The following is a 27618-nucleotide window of genomic DNA, read 5'->3' as shown; positions in this document are numbered from 1 at the left end:
AGGCCCCCAACTTCCAGGTGGAGTGTTCCCACTGGGGAATCGTTAAAGTGCGCTTGGCTTTCTGATAGCAGATCTGAATACACTTAACAATCCACCTGGCTATACCAGCCTTGGAAATGGGGTTGCCTTTGTGTTGTGGCGAAAAGGCAACAAATAGTTGTTTCGTCTTCCGGAAATCTTTGGTCCTATCAATGTAGTACATCAAGGCTCTTTTGACGTCAAGCGTGTGGAGCATTCTCTCCGCAACTGACTCAGGATTTTGGAAGAACACAGGTAGTTCTATAGTCTGGTTGATATGGAACTGAGAAACCACCTTAGGAAGGAACTTAGGGTTAGTGCGAATCTGTATAAATGGCTCTTGGATAGTTAGTGCCTGGAGTTAACTAACTCGTCGTAGCGATGTAATTGCTATTAGGAAAGCCACTTTCCATGTCAAGAACTGAATCTCGCATGAATGCAGTGGCTCGAAAGGGGGACCCATTAGTCTCGTGAGGACCACATTTAGGTTCCATTCGGGAGCTGGTGGGGTCCGTGGAGGAATGACTCGTTTGAGTCCTTCCAGAAAGGCTTTAATGGCAGGCACTCTGAAAAGGGAGAGGTGCTGCCTGTTTTGGAGATAAGCCGCCATTGCGGATAAATGTATACGAATGGAAGCATAGGCCAGATTACATTTGTATAGATGTAAGAGATAACAAATGATGTTTTAAATAGAGGCGTCTAGCGGGTTGATGTTGTGGTCTGCACAATAAATGACAAACCGCTTCCATTTCGCCGCATAGCATGCTCTGGTGGTGGGCTTCCTTGCCTCCCTGATTATGACCATACAGTCAGGAGGTAAGTTGAGGTAGCCAAAATCTAAGACCTCAGGAGCCAGATCGCCAGGTTGAGCTGTTGCGGATCTGGATGCTGAATGTCGCCATGGCTCTGCGTCAAAAGCTTGGGTGTGAAGCGCAGCCTTTGATGCGGTACCACGGATAGTTCCAGAAACGTGGTGTACCATGGTTGGCGTGCCCAAGTCGGAGCAACCAGGATGAGAGTCATTGAGTGTTGATTCAGCTCGCGTGCCACCAGCGGTATTAGAGGTGCTGGGGGAAAAGCGTACGCAAATTTGCCTGACCAGTTCATCCATATCGCATTGCCCTGCGACTGTGGGTGTGGAAACCTGGCGGCAAATCTTCTGTATTTGGCGTTTTCCTTTGTGGCGAACAGGTCTATCTCTGGATGACCCCACCTTTGGAAGTGCGGGTGGAGTACTGATGGATGTATCTCCCACTCGTGCATTTGGTGGCTGTAGCTGCTGAGCAGCTCCGCCATCTGATTGTCCTTGCCTGGGAAGTGTTCCGCCATGAGGAAGATATTCCTTTGAATGGCCCACTTCCACATGCTCTGAGCCAGATGAGACAACTGCGGAGAGTGTGTACCTCCCTGCTTCTGGATGTAGTACATGGCCGTCATGTTGTCCGTGCAGATCAACACGACCTTGTTGCACAGGTGTACTTTGAATGCTTTCATCACCATGAAGATAGCCATCAGTTCTAGAACGTTGATGTGCATCTTCCTCTGCTGTGCCGTCCATAGTCCCTGCACAGTGTAGTGGAGTACATGAGCTCCCCAACCCTGGAGAGATGCGTCCGTCGTCAGAATGATCTGTGGCACAGGCTCCTGGAACGTTCGTCGCTTGCAAAGGTTTTGTGGATTCTACCAATGCAGAGAGCTGTATGCACAACCGGTTACCAACACTAGGTCTTTCAACTGTCCGTGAGCCTGAGTCCACTGACGTACTAAACACTCCTGAAGCGGCCGCATATGTAGTCTCGCGTGCGGGATTATGAAGATGCAGGAGGCCATCATGCCTATCAACAGCATGAACACTCGTGCTGGAAGCGAGTGTTGAGGTCTGAATTTCTGTATCAGCGATTGAATGCTGCTGACCCTCACTGAATTTGGCTGTGCTTTGGCTGCCAGAGTGTTTATCGTCGCACCCAGACACTGCTGTATGTGGGCGGGTTGCAGGTGGGACTTTGGGTAAGTCAGTGAGAATCCCGAATCGTGAAGAAGGTGAATGGTGTGGGACATGTGGGCGGCACACTGCTGGGCCGACTTTGCCTGGATTAGCCAGTCGTCCAGATAAGGGTAGACGTGAATGTTCTGTCTCCGTAGGTGTGCTGCCACTGTCGCCAAGCACTTTGTAAACACCATGGGTGCCGTGGTGACTCCGAAAGGTAGAACCTTGAACTGGTAATGTTGATTTTGGATGGTTAACCTGAGGTATTTTCTGTGTGACGGATGCAGCGGAATATGAAAATACGCATCCTTCAGATCTAATGTTGCGAGAAAATCTCCCTGACTGAGCAACTGTAGGACTTGCTGCAGTGTTAGCATTTGAAAGTGCTCCGACAGAATGTACTGATTGATGGGTCTGAGGTCCAGTATGGGTCTGAGGGTGCCGTCCTTTTTTGGTATCAAGAAGTACAGCGAGTAAACTCCTGTGCCTCTTTCTTCCGCAGGCACGAGCTCGATTGCCCCTTTTTGCAGCATGACTAGCACCTCCTGCTGCAATAAGTGCAAATGCTCGGCGGAAAATAGGACGGTGTCTTGGGGGTATGTTGGGTGGAGTGGATGTTAACTCCAGACAATAACCGTACTGGATAAGCTGTGTGAGCCACCTGTCTGTGGTGATATACTTCCAGACTGGCAGGAACTGTTGAAGTCCCCCCCCCCCACCCCCCCCCCCCCCCCCGACGGGTGTTGCGTGGTCGGGGGGCAGTGACAAGGCGTCACTGTTTGTTAGTGACGGAGGACCTGGAGTTGTTGTTTCCACGACCTCTGCCCTTGGCGCTGTTTCCACGATATCCACCTCTACTTTGTTTGGTGTATGTGGTTTGCGCGCCACCTTTATAGTACTGTGTGTTCTGGGACAGCTGGCCTCTGGAAACACCTCTATTGCTTGAGCGACGAAAAGAACCACCCCTGAACTGCTGCGACTGTAGAGCCCCCATAGACTTTGCATTCTCAGTGTCTTTCTTGATTTTCTCCAAGGTGGTGTCCACCTCTGGGCCAAATAGATGATCAGGGTTTACTGTCTGATTTAGAATGGTGGTCTGTATCTCTGGCTTAAACCCGGAGATTCTGAGCCAGGCATGTCGCCTCAACATGACACTAGTGTTAACAGCTTTGGCAGCAGCGTCTGCTGCGTCCAATGCACATTTGATAGAAGCATTTGATATGAGCTTCCCTTCCTGGAGGAGCATCTCAGCAGCCTCTTTATATTCATCTGGTAGGTGCTGTAACAGGGTCTCAAGTTTGTCGTAATGGGCCCTGTCATACCTGGCTAAGAGTGCCTGAGTGTTTGAAATGCGCCAGATATTGGCCGCTTGAGCTGCTACCCTTTTCCCTGATGCCTCGAACACCTTAGATTCCTTATCTGGGGGAGGAGCATCACCCGTAGTTTGTGAATTAGCCCTCTTCCGGGCATTAGAAACAACAAGAGAGTCCAACGGCAGCTGTCCCTTAATGTAAGTAGGGTCTCCAGGTGCCGGTTTGTACTTCTTTTCAATCCTGGGGTTTATCACCCTGGCTCTTGTAGGCTCCTTAAAGATTTCCCCAGCACGCTTCAAGACACCCTTCAACATAGGCAGAGTCTTGACAGTCCTCTCTGAGGTGGAAAAGGTGTCAAAAAGAAAGTCTACTTCAATGGGGTCAGCATGGAGCTGGACGTCATGTTTCTTCGCTGCCCTTTCAATGAGTGCATTAAACGCTGCCGAATCCTCAGTAGGCGACGTTTTTACAGCATACACTTAAAGTCTGGGGCAGTGTGTGGATCACCTGGGTCAGCAGCATCTGCCCAGGGTTCATTTGTATCATCTGGATCAGTGTCCACAGGATAGCTGTATTAGTCATTATCACCTTCCCCAGTGTCCACATCTGAATAAGTGGGTGAGACATCATGGCCACGTGGAGATACAAGTTCTACAAGAACAGGTGTTGAAGTAGAATCCTTCTTTTTTAGTGGTATTTTAAAGGACTCCATTGGCAGTTTCGGGGCGATTTTTCTGTTATAAAGAGAAAGTCTGCCTGTCTCGGCTTCGATAAAATGTTCCTGTTGCTCTTCCAACGAGGATTATCGATGCTTTGCGGCCGGGACCACAGTTGTCGGCTTTGGCACCGTGGACACCTTCCTGGGCACGTCGACGGCCATTTTAGGGACGAAAGCCTTCGGCACCACTTTCGGTGGCAGCGTGAAGTGGATGGGCGCCGACGTCTTCTGAGGTTTATCGGCAGGCTTCGAAGGTGGAGGATCCTTAGGCACGACCCCCGAAGCCTTGTCCTGGATGCGCTTCAGGGAGTCTGCCACCTGCTTCGAGAAGGAGGCGGACGGCTGCGTCGACTCGACGGAATCCTTCGAGGCACCACCAGGCGTGGACTCGGTGGTTGTTCCGCTCTTGGCCTTGTCCGGCAGACGGAGGCTCGAGAACCTTCGGATCACTGAGTCCTTTGTCGGTGTCGACTGTCTTTGGCGCCGATTTGTTCGGGTCGACTGCCTTGACCTTTGCCTTCAGCGTGCTAGACTTCGTCTCAACGCCCTTCAGCGGTTTCTTCGGGTCGATAACGCTCTTCTGCTTCGTCGGTGCCGACCGGTCCGAGGACTTCGAGCCGACCAAAGCAATACGCACTTTCGGTTTCGAAGTAGTTACCAGTGTTTTTGGTTCGCGTCGATACCAGAGCTTTCTCTTTTGGTTTCGATTTAGCTGTTTGCGGCTCCTTAGACATGTCCGAAGCCGAGCCCGAAGGCGGGGCCGTAGAACTTATTGGAAGATCTTGGGTAAGGCCTTGTGGCGATCCCTCTACCTGAGCTTTATGAAGCGTTTCGGCCCCAGTGTCAGTTTGTGGGCATAGCTCCTCGCTCGAGCTATCTTCCATGGCCCCAAAGGCCCCATCGTCGTCTCCTACCTCGTCGACGAAGTCTTCCGCTTCGAGCATCTCAACATCAGCGTCGTAGTTGGAGTCGACCTCCGACGCGGGATTCAACAGGTTCTCTTGAACCTCCCAGTCTGCTCCTTCATCATCCCCGGCATCGAAGATGTCCACTGGCTCAGGTGCAGTCTGCTGGGCTTCCTTGCGCGCAGCGCGTCGATGCAGAAGCGTCTTCTTGGATCGAAAACGGGAACAAGCCATGCAGCTGGCTTCCTCATGATCCGGCGACAGACACTTGTTGCACACCGGGTGGACGTTGATGTGGGGATATTTGGAGTTGCACACAGGACATCTCTTGAACGGGCTCCGTTCCATGATGGGTCGTCGATAAGGCCTCTGGCGTCGACCGGGCCTTTAGCGTCGAAAAGCACGCAGCTCTCCTGGATATCCGGCTCGGGAACGGAGCTGGAACAGAACTGGGCACCGATCGCAAGACAATACCGACGAAGAAACTAAAGGCCTTTTGGCCTTAAGAAACTTTTATATCGATTCTGACTTGAGTGAACCAATATGCATCCGAACCCAATGGCGGAAAAAAACAATCTGAGGATGGAGTCGATGCCCATGCGCACTGTAGTCCAGGGGAGGAGCCACCTATCTTGTGATACTTCGAAGACTCTACCAGGACAACAATGTGCGATCATCCGGACCCAACACTAGGCGGCGATCTATGCACAGATATGAATTCAGCAGCCCACATGCCTCGAACCAAAAGCTTAGGCAGGAAGGAGGTCATACCTCACTCCATCTGAGTGGGTTACTGAAGTGTGACACAGCAGCGAACTTCAAAGTTTCTTACTGCCTCGGATATGTAAGAAGGCTGTCCCCGTTTAAGACAACTCCCCCCACGCCCCACCCCTTGCCCCAGGCATGCTTTGCCCAGGGCAAGAAGGTAAAGGCTGGCTACACCCCTCCGGGTTGGTTTTCGATCTGTACACATAAAAATGTAACTGCTCTCATCTTTAAAAGGGTAGAAATAGTGGGGTCTGGGTAAAAGTGAACCGCAGGGACAGATTAGCTGGAGGGAGTAACTGCCCATTGGCTACTGGCTCCCACACCCCCAACTCTCCTAAATCCAGGATTTAAGGGACACCCCTGACAAAGAAACCCCAGATTTCATTGATATACTTCAAGGAAAGACAGCAAGAAGACAATTTTCACCAACAACACCACTTTGCCCTGCCGCAAAGGAAGAGAGGTACTGAATCCCTGTAGCACCACTGCTTAGAACTGCTTGAGCGACTTTTGTCCATGGCCAAAACTCAGCACTACCTCCATGTGGGAGAAAAAAAAAAGTTTACGACTCAAATTGACTGATAGAGCTAGTCCCCTGCAAGTTGCAGGTAAAACATCATGCTGAAGACAAAGAAGTGCTGGTCCAGTCCCTGCAGCTAGGAGACTGGAGCCCCAAAGAAAATGAAAAAGAGAAGAAAAGAGAAGAAAAGAGAAGAAAAGAGAAGAAAAGAGAAGAGAAGAAAAGAGAAGAAAAGAAAAGAGAAGGCACTTGAAGTTCAGAGGTGGCACTGGTGAGGCTTCACCTGTTCCTAAAGAAGTCCTGAGAAGTCACGCCGCTGTGCAAAAAAAGGGTGTCATCCCTACTCTGACAAAAGGGAAAGTGGAAGAAGGGTGTCTGTCGCAGGAGGTGGTAGCTCCCTCCACTCAGAACTGCGGAAAAGGTTCTGAGAACCCACAGTTGCCTCAAACAATTCAATCACCTGTCAGTGTAGAGCTTAGGGTGTGGTTTTTGGATACGGACAATCATCAGTAGCCTTTGCTGGGTGCTGGCCTTCATGGATGCACAGTACTCTGCATGGGAGGCAGGCCGGATAGCCACAAGCAAGTTAGGCCCCCGACCCTGCTGGTAAAGGTGGAGTTGCTCAAGTTTTGGGTAACCTCTGTGGGCAAGCTAGGTGTGCATCTAGCAGGCTAAAGGATCAAAGAGGTGGGCACCTCACTCCCCAAGATAAAAGAGGAAGAAAACGGCCTAGCTGTAGTGAAGTTCAAATTTAAAATGGGATCTATCACTGTGGAGATGGATCAGCTTCCCAGGGAAAGTGACCTGGACAAAAGGATGTGAGGCAGAGTAGACCGTGAAATAGCACGGCCAGTGTTCATTACTTCTTCCTCCCCCGACAAGCCAGAAGTACTCTCCTAGGCGTGGGTCGAGTCTCCTGGGCCGGTTAGCTCAGAGGAGGTTGGGTAGGAAACTGGAATATTTGCAGATGTCCCCCCACTTTTTGCCCACATTTGAACTGCTAGATGCAGGTTTTCGATTCGGACAGCGCACTGAAGCCTGCTAACCAAACTCCAGTGCCAGTGTTCTTTAACCTAAGGTGACATGCGATTGGCATCCCCAATTGGCATGGGAAGAGTCCTGACTGAACTGCCAAGCCAGGTCCTCCCTGGACCAGAAACAAGCAACCTGGGACGATGGATTTAGGCCGAGATCTCAGTACTGGAGTGAATATTTGATATTGTTCAGCATTCTGTCCATCAATTGTTCCTTTTTAGGTCTCGCCTGTCGATGCGCATGCGCATCGAGCAAGCGAGACTATGGGGGCTTATCCACTCTTTATCCACTGCAAGGAATCGTGGCGATTCCTTGCAGTGCCCGTGACTTTTAAGCTCAATGCGCATGCGCATTGAGCTTAAAAGCGCGTGCACGTCCGTCTTGTTTTACCCGCTCCGCCCCCTCCCCTTCCCGCCGTGTCGCATTTCTCCTCCCCCCTCCCCTCTCTTCCCTCCGTCTTGTTTATTTTACCTGCTCCGCCCCCTCCCCTTCCCGCCGTGTCGCATTTCTCCTCCCCCCTCTTCCCTCCGTCTTGTTTATTTTACCCGCTCCGCCCCCTCCCCTTCCCGCCGTGTCGCATTTCTCCAAACAGGGTGTTTGTTCGTCAGCGTCTGCTTGATCTGGGCATCTTTTTCCAGCCGAGTACTTTCCCCCCTTTTTTCTCCACTTTATTGTCCTCGCCCTGTTGATAATCCAAGCACGGGCAGCGAGGATCTAAGCCTGCTTTATTAGAAACTGGCAAATTCTCCTCCACTTCTTCTGTGCTCCGGTTCCTGTATGTGCGTTGCGGGGAGACTGGCCTTCAGAGCACCGTGGACAGCAGAGAGGGCAGAGGAAGTTCATTGTAAAAGGACTCCTAAAAAGCATCCCTCCTACAACTCAAGTTAGAGGCTGGCTTTGACTGACGAGTAGGCTTCCCACTTGGCCAGCTTCCGCCACACATCACCAGTAATGTTGGAGCTGTTAAAAATAGGTAAATCACCTACAGCTAATATTTTTCCCATCAGTTCATACTTGAAACACGAATAACCCTTTTAAAAAGTGTTCTACCGTTGCCCATACGATCCCCGACTGATAAAGTAAACAGACAGAAAAGCGATGCTAAAAAAACAAGCATTGGCTATGCTGATCTGTCTGGAATTGGCTAGCAGTCTTTTAGCTTTGCCACTGCCCATTTTGCTTTGCCATGATTTTTATGAAACATTGTGAGACCAGCCAAGACCTGGCCGATATTAAAAACGAATAATAAATAAAAACATATTTGTGGTTCTCAAAGAGAACTGTGCGGTGCTACAGTCGTTCCTGGCACTGCAGCGAACTAGTTTTCTTGTGTTGTGATGTGCTCCTTGTAGAAGAGCAGAATGCTACCAAAGCACTTATTTTCGCAATTTAAAAAAAAAACACATCCTCACCCTCAAACGTGCACCCTCAACTCCTCACTCACCCTCACTCTCACTCACCCTCACTCAGCCTCAACTACTCCCCCTCACCCTCACTTAGCCTCAACTACTCCCCCTCACCCTCACTCACCCTCAACAACTCACCCTAACTCACACTCACCCTCACTCACCCTCAACACCTCACTCGCCCTCACCCTCACTCACCCTCAACACCTCACCCTCAACACCTCACCCTCACCCTCACTCACCCTCACTCACCCTCACCCTCACTCACCCTCAACCCCTCACCCACCCTCAACACCTCACCCTCCCTCACCCTCACCCACCCTCACGCTCACCCTCACTCACCCTCAACACCTCACCCTCACACAGTGCAATAAGTCTCAGACCATTTCAGTTAGAGCTTTTAGAAATGTTTATGGCTTTTTTTATTTGTAATTCATTTGTATTGGCTACAGGAAACAAAAATGCTAAACATTTACAAAAAAAACCCATAAACAATTCTAAAAGCACTAACTCTATTGGTGCGAGACCTATTGCATTTCCAATGCTTGTTGCATTTGTTACCCAGAGTGGGATAGGTAGGCCCAGACGTGGGTCCCGTGCTCTCCATGCCACTGGAGTCAAGCTAGCCTGGCTGATATGGGGTGATACTCCAAAACCAGTCCCTGGATGCTTGTTTCCAGTCCAGGGAGGACCTGGCCTGTTCCCATGGGAAGAAGGGTTAAGACTGATTTGCATATGGCTGGGTTTAAAACGGAATGGCATGGGGAGCACACTAAAAACATGGATTTAGGGCCAGATCTCTGTACTGGGGTGGATGTTTGACATTGTTCAGTATTCTGTCCATCAATTGCTCTTTTTGTATTTAGTATATGTCAGTCACCCCTAGAGCAGGCCTCTTGAACCCAGGCAGAGTGCAGTGTATTGAAATTGTAGACATGTAAGTGCAAGCTTACATGTCTCCATAGGGACATTACCGTTAAAGTCCCTATAGAGGCATAGGATAACATGAAAAAAGCACTCAGGCATACCTGGGTTGTTAGCTCCCTTATGGTAAACCTAAATATGTTGAATTTGATGTTAAACAACATCCCTTCTCTCCCCTAACATGATTCTTGTGTCAATTGAAAGCTGGCATGTACCCAGGTTGCTACTTTAGAGGTTGCCCACCTGGTTGCCCTAGCTGACGTACTTTGGCTGGCAGGCCTGGGTCTTGCTACCAAGACAGAGTTCTGACCTCCCACCAGCTAATATGCACTATCCTAGGAGGTAGAACAAAGGCTTAGGCAGGGAGGAGGTCGCACTTCCGTCACTCTGAGTGGATTGGTGAAGTGAGACATCAGAGCGGCGAGTTTCAAAGGCTCTTACTGTGTCTTATATGCAAGAAAGCGGTCTCTGTGGAAGACCAAGCCCCTTTTGCCCCCAGGAGTGTTGGACAAGAGCAAGGCCGGAAATTAGGTATGCAGGAGATGTGCACCTCCAAGAAGGCTGGGTACACCCCTAAAGGTTGGCAGTCAATCTGCACACATAAATTGCACTTCTGGCATCTTTAAGGAGGGTAGAAATACTGGGTTATAGTTAGGAAAAGTGACCCACACCACCGGATGTGGTCACCTCTGCGGGGAATTGACAGTAAGGAGTAGCTGCCCATTGGATCCTAGCTCACACAACCCTAACTCCCCTACAATTAGGATTTAAGGGACACCTCTGACAATGATCCCCAAATCTGATCGACATACTCCAAGGAAGGAAAGCAAGAACACCGTTTTCACCAACAACAATTAACCCTGCCACAAAGGAATAGAAGGATACAGAATCCCTGTGGCACCATTGATTGGAATTGCATGAGTGCCTTATCCACGGCCAAAACTCAGCACTCTATGGCAGAGGTAACCCTGTCAGAGCGAGAAGCAGTCTCAGACTCCACAGGACTGGTGAAACAAGTCCCCTGCATGTTGTAGGTAAAACGACGTACTGAAGCAAAATGAAGTGCTGGCCAGGGGGCCCGCCGAACGATTGCCCAAAGAAAAGTGGTGCAGTGCACTCAAAGTTGTAGTACTGCACTCCCTAAAGTCTCAAGTTATTATCTTTAGTTCCTTTGAATTACCATAACCAAGGGTTGTTGGTCACCAGGCTGGTGATTAACCCCGCAAGTCGGCTCTGCATTAAGATAGCGGCTCCCAGGAACACAACCGACATCAGCAACCGCACGGCATGGCGTACCAGGATCATCATCTTTGCAGCGTTGGCCCTATGGAAAAAGCAATCGTGGAGCGACCAGATTCAAGTTGACTGACAGCCCGAAGCTACCTATGCACCGACTCACCATACAAGGTAAAAGTGAACCGGCTGTTGAACCTTGATCCTGGGACCCCAAAGACCTCTACCTTGCAACGGTATAAAGTAACAAAACGGTTATTTAGCTGTTGGAGTGCTTTTGCAGTTTAGATGCTTTTCTGGATTCACATGCTGTGCATTATTCCGCCATCTAGTGGTTGGATCCAGAATTGTATCTTTCTTTTAGTATGCTTCGTCAACAACTATTTGGTGCTAAGTCCATCCCTTATGAGACATCAGATGGCGCCCCAGAAGTTCCTTTGCATGGTAGCCATCTTCAGGTTCTTTTTTCTTTTCTTGCCTCTGAAAATAAGTGTGAGAAGTTGGCCTGATATATGATGCTCACTAGTACTAGTGATCACCTTGTATCAGTCCAAACAACCCTTATGGTGATTTGTTGTAAGTCAACCTTATAGACCAGCTATCCTAATGGTAGCATGGACAAAGCAGTCTTAGGCTAAACTCTTTTGGCATGTGAAGCCAGCTGTTTTACCACATATAACCCCTTGAATACCTAGTGAAAGGACACCACACAGGTTGTTATGAAAATAAACAAGTATTTATTAACTAACAAACACCTTTGAGCTCTTTATGAGATCAGAGGGCTAAGCACATGACAATCTCTTAGGAAAAATACGTTTAAGTTGCACGAATTACAATGGTGCCCTAGGGGCACGACAAACCATATACTAAGTAAGTGGAATGTGAAAGTCGATAAAAGGAATGGAGCTGTCCAGAGGCTGTAGGATCGTTGGGACCACGCTATACTAACTCTAGGTAGGTAATAGGAGGCCCACGAAACGCGTGTGCAGAGTGTGAACTCACACGCGAGATGCGTAACAGTGTCTATGGACAGTAGTTCAAGAAAAAGGTGAGTACGGACAATCCTGACTAGGTAGAACTAAAACGACTGTGGAACTGGACACTAGGAGAGTCAAGCTACCCTTGAGCACCGAAATGCTCGTGTTACCTCACCCACGGGCTGCGGGTGCATAGATGCCAAGTCGTGTCGGGTTCCGGCGTTGAAGTCTATGGAGCCTGGAAGAAAAGATGCTACAGGCGGTCAGGAGGAAGATGTCCGGTGTGATCCAAGGGTGGATCAGTGAAGAGAAGAGCCTGAAAGCAGAGTGGACAATGTTCAAAGTCACTAGCCAGTGACTGGAGTGGAACCAGGAGTGGAACCAGATGTCGTCGTCGCGATCAGGTGAGGGTGGACGCTTGTCTCTGCAGCCACGTGGACCAGGTGGTGTCTTCGACGACCAGGATGGAGGCACGAGCTGTCCCACGCAGGCTCTCGCTGTCAGCGGTGTCGGCTTCGGAGTCAACAGGCCTTGGCAAAGGCAACCCACGCGGTGAGTGGAAACGGCATCTGGAGTGGACCAGGAGGGTCCGGGGTGCTCCTCTTTTGGAAGGGAGCAAGGGGCAGTCTGGAGCAACCAGACCAGCAGTGAAGATTTCGGAGTTAGTCGTCTAGGATGTCACTAGCCAGCCGGCAAGTGACCAGACAAAGCGTCTAGCAGCAAACAGGCTGAAGGGCCCCACGCAGATCTCGTGGATGCTGGAGGGCTGGTCTTCGGTGCAGGAGCTGCTTGGGGTCGGGGCTTCTCAGTCCCCAAAGCACTTGGACGCGGATACCTCTAAAGTCGTGCTGGAGCAAAGTGCTGCTTCTTTCAAGATGGCCGGTCCCACGTGTCTCGTTGCACCCACGGATCTCAGCTGTGCTGCAGATGTAGGTAGAGATCGGAGAGGTCTGGGAATCCGGGTCTCGTCGGGCTCTGAAGTCGGGATCCTTGCAGGAAGACGACAAAGGGAAGCCGCTTGGCGCTGATGGTGCCTGCTTGTGCAGGGTGGACACTCCTTGCCCACAAGGGAGATTTCTTCAGTTTTCTGTGGAGCAGAACGTCGAAATCCAGGGTTTCTTCTTGTAAAGTTGTTCAGGATAATCTAATTTGGAATGGGACCAGTTCCTACCTTTATCCGGCTAAAGGGGGCTGTACTACGACTAGGTCCCTCCTCTGGGTGGGACCAGGAAGGGGGGTGGTTACACCCCCTATCCTTTGTCCGGTTTTGCGCCAGAGCTGGGGCTGGAGTGCCCCAGGAACTGGTTTAGACCGGTGTATGCACAGGGACACCTTGTGTGCCCCAGGCATGTCTCATTCCTTTCAGCCCTGTCCTGTCTAATACACAAAATCCTGTCTGGGGTGGTGCTAGCAGCTCCCAAGGCAGGAAACCCTTTGTCCAAGCCTCCCTCGCTGGAAGGACTCCCAGCAGCAGGAGGTCAGACTTGTGTCTGTGGTGGCAGCATCCATTTTGTGATGCTGAGGCTCGAGTTAACTTTAACCGGGGTTCAGTTACATACATGTCGTGTCCCTCTAGGAAAGTGGAATGCTACCCCCGTCGCCAGAATTGGCGAGGGTGTAGTATTCCAATTCCTATGACACCGTACTCGACATGTTTTGATAATGCTATACCAAAGTTGGCAATAACCGCGAGGATTATAATGCACTTAAGAGTATATGGTATAGCGTTATCATGGAAACACCTACAGGACTTGGTTCCGAAAGCTGCAGACAGGCTTGGCTCATGCTCGAGCACCATCTCACATAATTCCAAGCACTCTGCCTTCAGGATTGATAAGGCCTGCCATAGGAGTGACTGATAGGAGGATATGTGTCCATTTTAGGGTTAGATATAGGGATACTATATCTAAAGCAAAGGGTGATTGCACCACATTGCCCCAGCTGATTGATCAGCCAGTTGTGTCAGATTTGGATGGCCAGCCAGCGGTGGCATAATACATGCTGCAGCCCCTGGGTGCACCTATGCCCTGGGTACCTAAGGTAAACTGTACAGGGACTGATAAGGTGACTCAGTATCCAATTAGATATGTTCCTAGAGTACATGGAATCCATTTTACAGAGAGAGAGCAGTGGGCCTGGGGTCCTGAATAGCAGGGCCCCAGGTCAACTAAGTCGAAATACCAGCAAAACACCAGGCAAAAAGTTGGGGGCAACCATAGTCAGATATCCACCTTCCTACAATAAGGGTATGTCTTCACTTATCTTGTTTTAAGTTCTTACTTTTCTCTTACGTGATCTTTCCTCCCACCTGTTTGTTTTCATCATCTGTAGGGAGATGGGTGAGTCGCATGTGAATTCAGAAAACTCTTCAAGCTACAAAACTACTCAAACTGGTAAGCAACAATTTTGTTTTGCAGCATAAATCCTTTTCTGTATTCACATGCTGTGCATTAGATTATGTAGCGGTTTTCCCTTCCTTGGGATAGTTGGGGTAAGATGCCGAAGATCTTGCGAACAGGTGTTGAAGTACTTTTTGTACCACTTAAGCTTCCTTTGTCATCTGTATATCCACACAATAATGCTTGGTAAAGGTGTGTGGAGATGCCCATGTAGTGTCTAATATCACATTGGCGATAAAGGCCAGGGAATCCCCCTTTTTTGGTCTTGCGCCTAGTGTTGCACTGCGCAGCACTGCTCGGGCAGCGCGAGACCTCTTGTGAGGGGTTCTGAAAGCTGACCACACGCTTGTGCGTGTGATCAGGCTTTCACCGGCTGCCATTGGCTTTAGTGGGTATTTAAAAAAAATAATAAGGCACGCAATTGGGCAAAGGCGGGCACATGTCCCGCCTTTGCTCCGCCCATTCCCATGGGTGTCTAGCACGCGCATTAGCACGACACAGACGACAGGCTCCCTCGCCCGCTCCTCTGAGGTGCCCGAGCACCACTGGTTTCAATTTCAGTGTCCGGCCTCTGTGGTGCACATCTGGTTGTCTGTAATCTGTTTGCTTTGCCCCTGCTCGTGTCCCAGCACAGCAGATGTTGGTCTGGGTTACGAGTGCTGGTGTTAAGCCGCTGTGGGCCATTGCTTAGCTGGGTCGGCTGCTCTGCTCGCTTCCTCAAAACCCCTTGCGCCTGGCCTAGGCTGAGAGCAGCATGGACCAGTCGCACCAAGCCTCGGTGGTGGCTGCCTCCTGCCTCAGCCCCCCGGTGAACCAGCACACCCGAGCTCCTGTCATCCTGTATGATAAGCGGCAGCAAGAGGAGGAGAGGTGGCGGCGGGAGGACAGATGAGCAGCCCTGCACTGGGAGGAGGGCAACAGCAGCTGCGGAGCCCGGGACACCAAGGTACAGGGGGTTGGCGGACTCCACAATGTTTCTGAAGAACGCAATCTTCGTGCAGTCTTTCTGGGGGTCCCTCTGTCAGCGAATTACATGTGCGCTCTGTTTACATACAAAGAACTGCACGTACCGAGGTCTGTTGTGATACAGCGTGCAAGAAGGGGGCATTGTGCAACCATTATCCATCCACCATGCTTTGCCAGCTGTCCCACCACTGTGCCAGAAAGCCCAGCTGTACCAATTAGCTGACATGTACAGCAGTCCCCACTTTAGCTGGTATCCCCCCAGCTAAGCATTCCTCCTGGCTTCTGGGCCAATCACTCACTGCTCTGCTACCCACCTCCAAACACTCGTCAACAGCTGTAGGAGTTTCCGGATTGCTGTGCCAGTCACACTATTTCTGTTCAGCTGCTCTTGTGCCAGTCACTTTCCGCTGTGCTACACTTCCAGCGTTATGCCAAGTGCATGACTAATCAACCTGCCCCTCTTGTCCCATAGCTGTCACTATCGACCAGGCTTGCCAGTCACCCTGCAACTGCTCCATTCACCCACTGCTGTGCCAGCCAACCATCCCTTGGTCCGCCGGGTAGCACTTATTGTTCTCCTGTGCTTTCACACTACCATCACAAGAGTAAAAGAGCACAGGGCAGCCCAACATCATCTTAAGAATTTCGGGGGTCTTGGGCCAAATGTAATTTGGAGGACCATGTTTGGAACAGCTTTGGATTCGTGATCCAGTTTCATCTCCTTCATGCCCTCTTTGACCAGGTCAGTGAAAGTGCACAGGTACACTGGCCCATATTTTAAATGTGTTTACATTTATTATTTAAGAATAGCGACGTGTATTCGATTTTAGAGTATTCAGCACCAGCTCACTAATATTATTGCAAATAGTCTTTGTAACCCCACCTATTTCTCATTTGTAACGTCCTGGTTTTATGTAAAAGAAACATTTTATTTATGGATGTTGCATAGTGTTGAAAACCAAAAACATTTCTTTGCAAAGTGTCTGTAATAAACTCCCACATATAACTCACATTAAAATTAAATTTAAGGAAACCTCGGTTTAAAATAATCTATTTAAGAATTATTCAAGCTCATCAAGGCAAGACTGCAGAACAGAGCAAGCTGTATGAGGGGGCCATGAGCCCACTTTCCTCATGCCTTAAAACCAGGGCCACTGAATTATGCGGCAGGGGAGGGTCAAATTATGTGGCAAGGTTGAGTACATTATTCAGCAACAAAACGCAAATTTTGTGGCATTATGTAACACATTTTGTGATAGTTTTACTATATTATTTTGTCATTTATAGGGACTTTATTAAATGGCAATGCTTTCAACTTAGATTTAAGAAGCCGAGGGGAGCGCTATGCTTCAACATACGCTTTTGTTTCTGCATTGCGCCGTCCAGCGAGTGTGGATTTACAGACCAGACCCACCCACCTCCTCGCACCCCCGGCCAAGGAAAATCGTGCAACAAAAAACAGAAAACAAGCATTTGCAATGCTATAGGTCTCACATTTAAGCAAGTTTAAGCTATTGGCATTGTAAATGACAATGCCTTTTTTTAATGTTTTTAAAACCGAAACATAAATAAAAGACATTGTCATTTACAATGCCAATAGCTCAAACTTGTGTAAATGCAAGACCTATTGCATTGCAAATGCTTGTCATTGTTGAGTGAGCTCTTGGCCGTGAGTTTAATGTCTTTCCCACTGAGGAACACAATCCATGAATTGCCCCTACAATCCAACGTGCAATTGTCCCCTTTGTCACAGGTGCACCTTTGTTGGACTTCAAGTAAGAAACGAACAATTGTTTCCCCTAAGTGAATTGTCTTGTCACCTGTAGATAGTATTGCAAAGCCCTTCTTACATCGAGGGTATGAAGGCTTCTTTCTAGCCGTGTTTGTGGTTTTTCAAGAAAACTGCTAGCTGAATGCTTCGATTAATTTGGAATTTGCTTAATACCTTAGGTAGGAACTGAGGGTTTGTCCTTAGGACAATCTAGTTTTTGTGCATTTGCATGTATGGTTCCTCAATAGTTCATTTTTATAGTTTGCTTACTCTCCGTAGAGATAATATGGCTATCAAAAATGCAGTCTTTATTATGATATACTGGAGTTCTGCTTTGTGCATGTGGTTGAACAGGTAATTTGCTGTGTTAGAACTGTGCTTTAGCTTTGCATAGGGACTAGAGCCTTCCTTGCCGATGCAATTCTTTTTAACCTTCAAGGAACCTTTTGATGACTGGTGATGTGAAAAAGCTTTTACATGAAGCTCCCCTGGTGTAAGCCACAATCGCTACCAAGTGCATCTCGAGGTTTGAGTAGTTAATATTACGGACTAGCAAGTGGGTAAGATATAGTAGCACTGTTTTCCGTGAATATTTTGAATGTTGGGTACTGTTCTCTGTACACCACATAAGGTACAGTTTCCACTTAGCTGCGTAGCATGGTTTTGTGATTGGCCTTCTTGCCTCCTTTAGCATCTCAATCATTCTTTGTGGTAAGTGTAAACGTCCAAACTCTATGCACTCAGGCGCCAGGCAGCTAGACTGAGTGTTACTGGTTCCGGATGAAATATTTCCCCCCCCGTATTGTGAGAGGGTCCTTTTCTGCCTTGAATTTGATAATCTGTTAAGGGTTGAAAGGGAGCATCTGAGAAGGAGTCAGGTGTAGCTTTGGCCCGTTAATTGGAAATGCAAGAGGTTCGCCTCAGCCTGAAGGTGGGAGACAACTATCTGAGGCGAAGAGCCCCAGACGCCTTCCGCAGCCAGTCGTCGAGGTAGGGGAAGACTGGCAACCCTAAGCAGCAAAGATGAACTGCCACCACTGTCATCACCTTGGTGAAAACCTGAGGGGCACTGGTAAGTCCAAAGAGGAGCAAAGTAAATTGAAAGTCCTTGCGGCCTAACTTGAACCACAAGTAACACCCGCGGCCGGGCAAGATGGGGGGTGAAAATACGCATCTTGCAGGTCCAACGCTACCATCCAGTCTTTTTGGTCTAGGGCAACCAAGACCTAACTTCTCCTTCTGAAGATCTAAAATGGGCCGTAACCCTTTGTTCTTCTTCGGAATCAGAAGGTAGCGGGGATAACTAATGCTGAAACCGGGACCCTTTCGATAGCCCCCTTGGCCAAGAGAGCTGTAACTTTCTCTTGGAGCAACTTTGAAAGATCATCCATTAGCCGGTCCCTATTTGGAAGAATGAGAGGAGGAAAGGCAGAGAATAGCCCTCATGGATGATCTGCAAGACCCGCTTGTCTGATGTTAAGGCTCTCCAGTAGGGGAGATGAAAAATTCTCCCACCAACTGGAGTAGTGTGGCCCTGCAGAAGCAGCCTAGGAGTGCTTGGAGGCTGCGGCTGCTGTAGGCAGTGTGGCGGCAACTTCTGGCCTCCATTCCTGGACCAGAATGCACCACCTCCACGTACGGCTTGGGCAGTCTGTACAGGACGGTGGCTGGGATAGGGCTGGCGCAGGTGGGAACCGCTTGCGTTGCCACAAAGGGTGAAAGGAAGACTGGCCACAAGGAGCGGAGGAGAGGCCCAAGGATCTGCCGTAGCTCAAGAGTCCTTGAACCTGACCAGGGCAGAGTCTGAATCTTCCCCAAAAAGACTGGCTGCATCAAAGGCATGTCCATCAGATTAACCTGGACATCCCCCGAGAAGCCAGTTGTTCGAAGCCAGGCGTGGCACCTCAATGCCACTGTAGTTGAAATGGACCTGCCCAGTGCAACGGTCGAATGTAAACCACACCGTATGGTGAATTTTGCTGCATCATTCCCATCCTTGACAGCTTGAGAGAACAAAGCCCGGCCTCCTCCAGGACCTGGGGCAGCACTTGCACAACAGTCTCCCAAAGGGAATAGGAGAAATGGCCCAATACGCATGCAGTATTCACCCACCGCAATTTTAGGCTGCAGAACGAAAAAATGTCTTCCCAAATGCATCCAACCTCTTGGATTCCCTATCTGGAGGAGCAGAAGGGAAAGCGCCCGGGGAAATTGAGGCCTGCACCACCAAACTTTCTGGGGTAGGGTGTAGTCTGAGGAACTTAGAGTCACACGGAGATTGGCGGTGGTGGCATGCTTGGACCACATGCCTAGAAAGACGTATGCAAGTGCTTCATTAAGGGTAAAAGGGGTTCGGAAGTGGAAACCCCCTGGTTGAAGCACCTTCGTCAAGAGATTAGTACTGATCTGCACTGAGAGCAGCTCCAGTCAAAGGACCTTAACTGCCCTCTTTACCACCATGGCATAGGATGCCCTCTTCCTCCGTAGCCACTGTTGGCGGAGAGAGCATGCAGGTGCCTGGGGAGGTGTCCAGTCCACTGGCCTCCCTAAGTTCCCGATACCAGTCCAAGTTCTCCTCAAACACATCCTGGTATTCCAGAGGGTCCATAGACCCCTCCCATTGCTCACCTGAGCCTAGCACATCCTCAAAGTGCTCAGGCCACAACAGAGAGCCTCTGGGTTTAATCGGGTTAGAGCAACGTCGTTCCGGCTCAGTGTCATCCGGGATGAAGATGGGGCTGGCCGCAGGCACACACTTCGGGCCTGACACAGTCAAGGTCACTACGGCCCGACTGGCATTGTGGGAGTGGATCCTTGAGGCCCCACTAGCGCCGTGGGTGGAGCGGACAGTATCGAACCCAATGGGGCCCATTCCAAATCTGCGGGGCCCGGAAGCTCACCAGCTGGGTTGATCCACTCACATATATCGTGCATGGCTTCGTAAAGGAAAGGAATATGCTACTTACCAGCATGCATCTGTTCTTGGCATGTAGGGCTGCTGACATTCATATCTATGCATAGATCGCCGCCTAGTGTTGGGTCCGGATGATTGCACATTGTTGTCCTGGAAGAGTCTTCGAAGTATCACGAGATAGGTGGCTCCTCCCTTGGACTAAAGTGCGCATGGGCATCCTCTCCATCCCCAGATTGTTTTTCGCCATTGTGGCAGAGATGAAGTATAGTATAGTAAAAGATGACCATGCAAAGAGTAAATGCTACAGCTGCGACAGGCACCGGGGAGGCGGGTGGGCGATATGAATGTCAGCAGCCCTACATGCCAAGAACAGATGCATACTGGTAAGTAGCATATTTCATTCGAGGCATGTGGGCTGCTGAATTCATATCTGTACATAGAATGTATAGCATTGTCTCCCTTAGCGGTGGTTGCCCGTGCCAGCTGCAGCAGTATGAAAAAGAGTTTTGAGAACAGCCTGTCCTACAGTAGCTTGCTGTTTGGAATGTACATCTACACAATAGTGTTTAGTAAATGTATGTGTGGTTGACCATGTGGCTGCTCTACAAATTTAAAAGTAAAGGAATATTTCCTAGGAAAGCCATGGATGCCCCTAGTTTGCGTGTAGAATGCACCCTAGGGGGAACTGTTAAGGTGCGTTTTGCCTTTAAGTAACATATCTGAATGCACTTAACGATCCATCTGGCTCTACCTGATTTAGAAATAGGATTGCCTTTGTGTTGTGGTGAGAAAGCAACAAACAACTGTTTTGTCTTTCGAAATGCCTTAGTTCTATCTATATAGTATGGCAGAGCTCTTTTGACATCTAGAGTATGCAAGAACCTTTCAGCAACTGTCTGTGGATTTTGAAAGAACACTGGCAGGTCTATTGTTTGATTTATATGAAAATGGAATACCACTTTTGGCATGAATTTAGGGTTTGTTCTGAGGGGTAGTTTCTGTCCTTTAACTCCAGTTCTGTAGTAGGGGTATCTCTGTTATAGTCATAATCTAGTGAATAGTCCCGTCCATGTGCGTGGACCCCGGAGCAATTAAAAATAATCTCTTACGGTGTCGAAAAATGCAGAACTGCACAGACACTTAAGAGAGAATTAAAGACAGATAATGCAGCCTATATAAACAGGCTACACTGTCCAGTACTTCAACTAGAAATTCCACCAAAAATCCACAAACAGCAAAGTCTGTCCAGATTTCCCTTGCTTCAGCAGTAAAAACCCTCTGGAATGATAGTGAGGAAGACATGGACAGACAAGCCCCATAGGCTGCCATTATATGGCTCACAACAGGATACTGTGCCTTTAAGAGAACTTTCCAGAACTTCACAGTATCCCAGAATGCACTGCAGGTCCCTTTTACTTTCAGTTCTTTTTTCCGGCTCTTGCAAGCAGGACCCTGGAGCATTGAACTCTCCCTTTTCAAGGGTTTATTGGTGATTTTTCCCTTTTGTTCAAGTTTTGAGTGCTTTTCTAAAGTACTTTTGTGCCTTTCTTCTGGTTAATCCTTTGGTGCACTCTTTTATTGTCAAATATGCCTGCATTATTTGACAAATGTCCAGAGTGCTCCAGGAAGAAGGCCAAATCGGATCCTCATGAGGTGTGTATCCTCTGCCTTCCCATGTCCCAGAGGAGTGTGTCATTTGTCAAGGCTTCTCTGGCAGGACCCTGAAGGATAGAAAGATCAGGCTTCAGGGCCTTGAGGAAAGAAGGCTGAAGGCGCAAGGTAGGTCTGGAGGGGCTCCCTCTGCCCGTGCTGAGGCCTCTGGGGGGGCTCCCCAGGGGCAGGAAGACCAGCAAGCATCCCCATTCTCCATCTGGGTGGATTGCACAGACTACGGCGTCGAGAGGGATGACTACAGTATGTCCCCGTCTCCCCAGGGATCTGGGTAGAAGCGACGTCGACGCTCGACGTCGAAGGAACTGAACAGACCGCCGTCGAGATCTGCTGTGACTATTTCGTCGACGTCCTAGTCGGAGTCGTCGTCGAGTAATCGACGTCGAAAGGCCAGGCGTCGGCGCTCGCCGTCGAGGCGACACCGCCGTCGGGGAAAAGGAGAAGGTCGTCGTCGAGGAGATCCTCGTTGAAGCTGTCGAGGCGCAGGTCGCCGTCGAGGCAAAGGAGGTCGCCGTTGAGGCGAAGGCATTCGCCGTCGAGGGAGAGACGGTCGACGTGGAGGAAAAGACGCTCGCCGGCGCTCGCCGTCCGGTCGCCGTTCTTCGACGCCGAAGAGACGTGGAAGGAGGTCTGGCGCCATGGGAGGTTCGCCAAGGTCCCAGGCTGGAAAGGAAGGCGGATCACCGGGTTCGGTGTACTCCTTGGTGTATACCCCGACACAGAGGCCGGTTACACCCCCGCCTCCATTGCCGAGGGGGCTCCCTCCGCGGGGCCCTACTCCTCCGCCGCTACCACCGCTGCCTCAATCTCTACCTCAACCTCAGCTGCAAGCAGACAAGCCGCCTCCGGTCCCTCCTAGGTCGGTCTCACTGCCCAGATTTCCGACTCCTCCCAAGGGGACCCCTCAGCCGAGGACCCCGGCCAAACCAAAGTCGCCCGCCCCGGTGGAACCGGAGGATCCCCCGAAGCCAAGGAGGTCACGATCCCGCTCCGGACGGAGGGGGAATTCGAGGAGTCGGCATAGATCCTCCACCAGGTCAAGACGGCACCATAGGAGGCGTGGATCGCGGTCCCGCACGGAATCCTCAAGTTCCAGGACCTATTCACCGACCTTGTCTGAATCCCCGGGGACAAGGGTGTCTCCGGTGGACGACATCAGCACGTTCCGGGATGTTCTCCTGAGGGGGGGGCAGCGAAATTGGGAATCACGGTGACTGCTCAAACACTGGACAGTGTAGCCTGTTTATATAGGCTGCCTGCATTATCGGTCTTTAATTCTCTCTTAAGTGTCTGTGCAGTTCTGCATTTTTCGACACCTTAAGAGATTATTTTTGATTGCTCCGGGGTCCACGCACATGGGCGGGACTATTCACTAGATTATGACTATACACAGAGATCCCCTACTACAGAACTACTCTATTTGCAAGTACTTGAATGAATGGCTCTTGAATAGTTAGGGCTTGCAGCTCACTAACTCTTCTAAGTGAAGTAATGGCAATAAGGAAATCCACCTTCCAAGTAAGAAATTGTAGTTTGCATGAGTGTAGTGGTTCAAAAGGTGGTCCCATAAGTCTGGTTAAAACGATGTTTAGATTCCAGACTGGTGAAGGTGGGTGCCTTGGGGGAGTTACTTGTTTAAGCCCCTCCATAAATGCTTTAATTGCTGACACTTTGAACAGTGAAAGGTGTTGCCTGTTTTGGAGATATGCTGCTAAATGTATCCTGATGGATGAGTAGGCTAAATTGCAACGTTGTAGGTGCAAGAGATAGCAAATGATGTTCTGTGTAGAACCATCTAATGGGTTTTTGTCATTGTTACTGCAGTAAATGACGAAACGTTTCCACTTTGCTGCATAAAATGCCCTGTTAGTGGGTTTTCTTGCCAAGTAGAGGTAACCAAATTCTAGGATTTCAGGAGCCAGATCGCCAGGTTCAGCTGTTGTGGATCTGGGTGTTGGATTTCTCCATTGCTCTGAGTTAGAAGAGCGGGAGTGAGTCGCCATTGACAGTTCTAGGAATGTGGGAGCAACTAGGATTAGCGTCAGTGAATGTTGGCGCATTTTGTGTGCCACTAGCGGTATTAGTGGAGCTGGGGGAAAAGCGTACGCAAATTTGCCTGACTAGTTCATCCATATCGCATTGCCCTGCGACTGCGGATGTGGGAACCTGGTGGCAAAGTACTGGCATTTTGCGTTTTCGCTTGTGGCGAACAGATCTATCTCCGGTTGTCCCCACTTCCGGAAGAATGGTTGGAGCACACTGGGGTAAAGCTCCCGTTCGTGCATTTGTTGACTGTGCCTGCTGAGCAGGTCGGCTATTTGATTGTCCTTGCCTGGGAGGTGTTCTGCCATGAGAAATATGTTCCTTTAAATGGCCCATTTCCAAACACTCTGAGCTAGATGCGATAGTTGTGGGGAATGTGTTCCTCCCTGCTTTTGAATAAATACATAGCTGTCATGTTGTCCGTCTGGATCAACACAGTCTTGTTGCATAAGTGTTTCTTGAACGCTTTTAGTGCTAGAAAGACCGCCGTCAACTCTAGTAGGTTGATGTGCATCTTTTTCTGTTGTATAATCCATAGACCCTGGATGGTGTAATACATGGCATGGGCTCCCCAGCCTAGCAGGGATGCGTCCGCGGTTATCACTATTTGTGGGACAGGCTCCTGGAACAGTCATCCTTTGCAAAGGTTTTGTGGATTCCACCAATGCAGAGAGTTGTATGCCCGACTGGTCACCAACACTAGGTCTTTTAATTGTCCGTGAGCCTGGTTCCACTGCCTTGCTAGACACTCCTGTAGCGGACGCATGTGTAGTCTGGCATGAGGGACTATGAATATGCACAAGGCCATCATGCCTATTAGCTGCATAAACACTCGAGCTGGCAATGAGTGTTGTGGTTTGAACCTTTGGATTAAGGTTTGCATTCCGTTGATCCGTGCTGTGTTTGGATATGCCTTTGCTGCCAGTGTATCTATTGTAGCTCCCAGGTACTGTTGTACGTTGGAGGGTTGTAGGTGTGACTTTGGGTAGTTCAGCGAGAAACCTAGACTCTGCAGGAGATGAATGGTCCTTGACATGTGGCTGGCACATTGCTGGGCGCTTGTATTAGGAAATCGTCCAGATATGGGTACACATGAATGTGTGGTCTCCTGAGATGCGCCGCCACTGTTGCTTGGCATTTTGTGAACACCCGTGGAGCTATTAGACCAAATGGTAGGACTTTGAACTGGTAGTGTTGTCCTTGAATTGTAAATCTGAGATACTTTCTGTGAGCAGGGTGTATTGGTATATGAAAGTATGCGTCTTTGAGGTCTAGAGTTGCCAGGAAGTCTCCGTGCTGCAGCAGTGGTAAGACTTGTTCCAGAGTGAGCATGTGAAAATGTTCTGATAAAATGTACTGGTTGAGGGGCCTGAGGTCCAATATTGGTCTGAGAGAACCGTCCTTTTTGGGAATGAGGAAGTATAGTGAGTATAGTCCCGTTCCTTGATGTTCTAATGGGACTGGTTCTATGGCCCCCTTTTGCAGCATATTGAAGACCTCTTGCTGCAACAATGTTATATGTTCCTTTGACATTGGACGGTGTACGGGTGGTATGTTGGGTGGTGTGGATGTGAGTTCTAGACAATAGCCATGTTGGATAATTTGCCTGACCCACTTGTCTGTAGTGATGTTCAGTCGGACTGGTAGGAACTGTTGTAGCCTTGCCCCGACTGGTGTTGTATGGTCTGGGGGTAGTGCTAAGAAGTCACTGTTTGGTATTAGTGGAGGATCTATTGGCATTGCCTCCACGACCTCTGCCCTTGTTATTATTTCCTCGGGATCCACCACGATTTGTGTTTTTATTGTATGTGGATTGTGTATTAGTCTTGTATGTGGAGGATTGCTGCGATGTGTTACCTCGCGCTCCTCCTCTGTAGTTGAAGCGACGAAAGGAGCCTCTGTGTTGTTGGGACTGAAGAGCCCTCATTGACTTTGCAGTCTCTGTGTCTTTTTTCATTTTGTCCAGAGTCGAGTCAACTGCTGGACCAAATAAAAAATCTGGGTTGATTGGCTGGTTAAGAATTGTGTTCTGGACCTCAGTCTTAAATCCAGATATGCAAAGCCATGCGTGTCTCCTAAGCAGTACGCTTGTGTTGATAGATCTGGCAGCTGTGTCTGCCGCGTCTAGAGCACACTTAATAGAGGCATTAGTAATTAACTTTCCCTCCTGTATAAGTTCATTGGCCTGCTCTTTAAAAGGCTCAGGTAAGTGTTGGAGAAGTGGTTCTAAACTGTCATAGTGCGCCCTATCATGTCTAGCCAACAAGGCTTGAGCATTGGCGATTCTACATGAGTTTGCTGCTTGAGCGGCTACTCTCTTGCCTGATGCTTCCAAAATCTTTGACTCCTTGTCAGGAGGAGGAGCTTCAGCAGTAGTTTGTGAGTTTGCACGCTTTCGTGCGTTTGAGACCACCAGTGAGTCTAGAGGCAGTTGTCGCCTGATGTAAGTAGGGTCTAATGGTGCAGCCCTATACTTTTTTTCAATTCTAGGGTTGATGACACGTGCCCTAGCAGTGTCTTTGAATAGGTCATTTGCGTGCTTTAAGACCCCTTTTAACATGGGAAGTGTTTTGACAGTCCTTTCTGATGATGCAAGAGTATCAAACAAGAAATCTTCCTCTATAGGATCTGAATGCATGTCTACATTATGGTAGAGCGCTGCTCTTTCTATTAATGAGTTGAATGCCACCGTGTCTTCTGTAGGTGATGGTTTAGCTGGGTATGCAGGTGCGTCTATAATGGGTTGAGCCTCATCAGGGTCTGGCGATGGACCTGGCTAAGGAATGACTTATTGATCCCACTCATCAGGGTCAATTCGACATCAGGGTCTCCTTTTATCAATTCTCCTTCATCTGGCTGACCCTCCAGTTCGCTTTTTGCAAAGTCATCCCTAATCATTATTTTAGGGGTATGTACCGATTGCACCTGAGGTGGTGGCGGAAGTACCGGAGTCTTAACTGCCTGCTGTGGTACAGTCGAGGTGTTGGCGACAGGAGTATTGGCATCTGGAAAACACTGATAATAGTCGTTTATCATATGTCTCAAGTCGGAGACTTGGGAAATAGGCATAGATATTCCGTCTTCCCTGGTATCTTCCTCCTCCTCATCATATTCATAGGCTTCCTGGAATGATTCGTACCTTGTGGAGCCTTGAACTGGCCGCACCGTAAATGACAGTTATTCCTGAACTTCCTGGACGCCTTCTTCATCAGTCTCCTGGCTTTTAATTTGGAGCTGCGAAGGGCAATAAGCTACTCCATACGGTCCCCCATCTTCTGACTCCTGTAAATCCAGTAGTGTGGAAGCGGTGATATCTTTGTCCAAGCCGTAAATTCTGTAGTTTTCTTGTCGTCGACGAGCCCGTCGATGGCAGAAATCATTTTATTGTGATGGACCTTGTCATAGGATACTTGAAAGTTGCAGTTGACGGCTTGCTAGTCGACGAGGATAGTACACTCACCGTCGATGGAGCAGTCAACGGTGTCGTCGACGATAGTGGTCGTCTATGACTACGACGATGCGGTCGTCGTCGAGACGGTCGTCATCAATGGCCTAGTCGAACTGAGGTAGTCTTCGTCGGCGTCGACACTGAAGACACCTTGATCTTCGTCTGCGGGAGCGACAACGGAGCTCTCTCCACAGAAAACTTCTTAAGAGGTGTTTGAGGTAAAGAAGTTGACGAGTCTTTGGCCTTTACTCTCTCCGTTTTCTGTCTTTTCACCTCAACTTTATCCTAAGACAACTCCCTCTTACGTTTAGAAGAGGAGTGTCCTTTAGATCCCTCCTCAGAGTCAGAATCTGAGGCAGTCTTCTTCTAAAACCATAGCAATAATCGCGCTTCTCTGTCCTTTAAGGTTTTCGCGGAGAAAGTGCGACAGAACTTGCACTCCTTAGGAACGTGCTTAGGGTGAAGGCAATACAAGCATTCTTTGTGGGGGTTCTCAGAGTAACCTGGCCTTCCCACAAGACTTGCAAGATCTGAAAAGCCTCTTCTTAGAGCCCTCAGACATGGTGAAGTAAGAGAAGAAACACAGTACCTCAAACCAAGAA

At 49.3% G+C, this 27618-nt stretch overlaps 1 protein-coding gene across 2 annotated transcripts in view; it reads right to left on the bottom strand.

The window, feature by feature from the left end:
• KMT2A (lysine methyltransferase 2A) overlaps nucleotides 1–27618 on the bottom strand; it is a 1431261-nt gene that overhangs the window by 1050459 nt on the left and 353184 nt on the right. The gene's annotated exons all lie outside the window — the stretch shown is intronic.

Source organism: Lissotriton vulgaris, chromosome 2_1 (assembly GCF_964263255.1).
Source record: "Lissotriton vulgaris chromosome 2_1, aLisVul1.2, whole genome shotgun sequence".
In the NCBI taxonomy this organism is placed as follows: Eukaryota; Metazoa; Chordata; class Amphibia; order Caudata; family Salamandridae; genus Lissotriton; species Lissotriton vulgaris.
The sequence above is the reverse complement of the archived record's forward strand: the minus strand, read 5'-3'. Positions and strand labels throughout refer to the sequence as shown.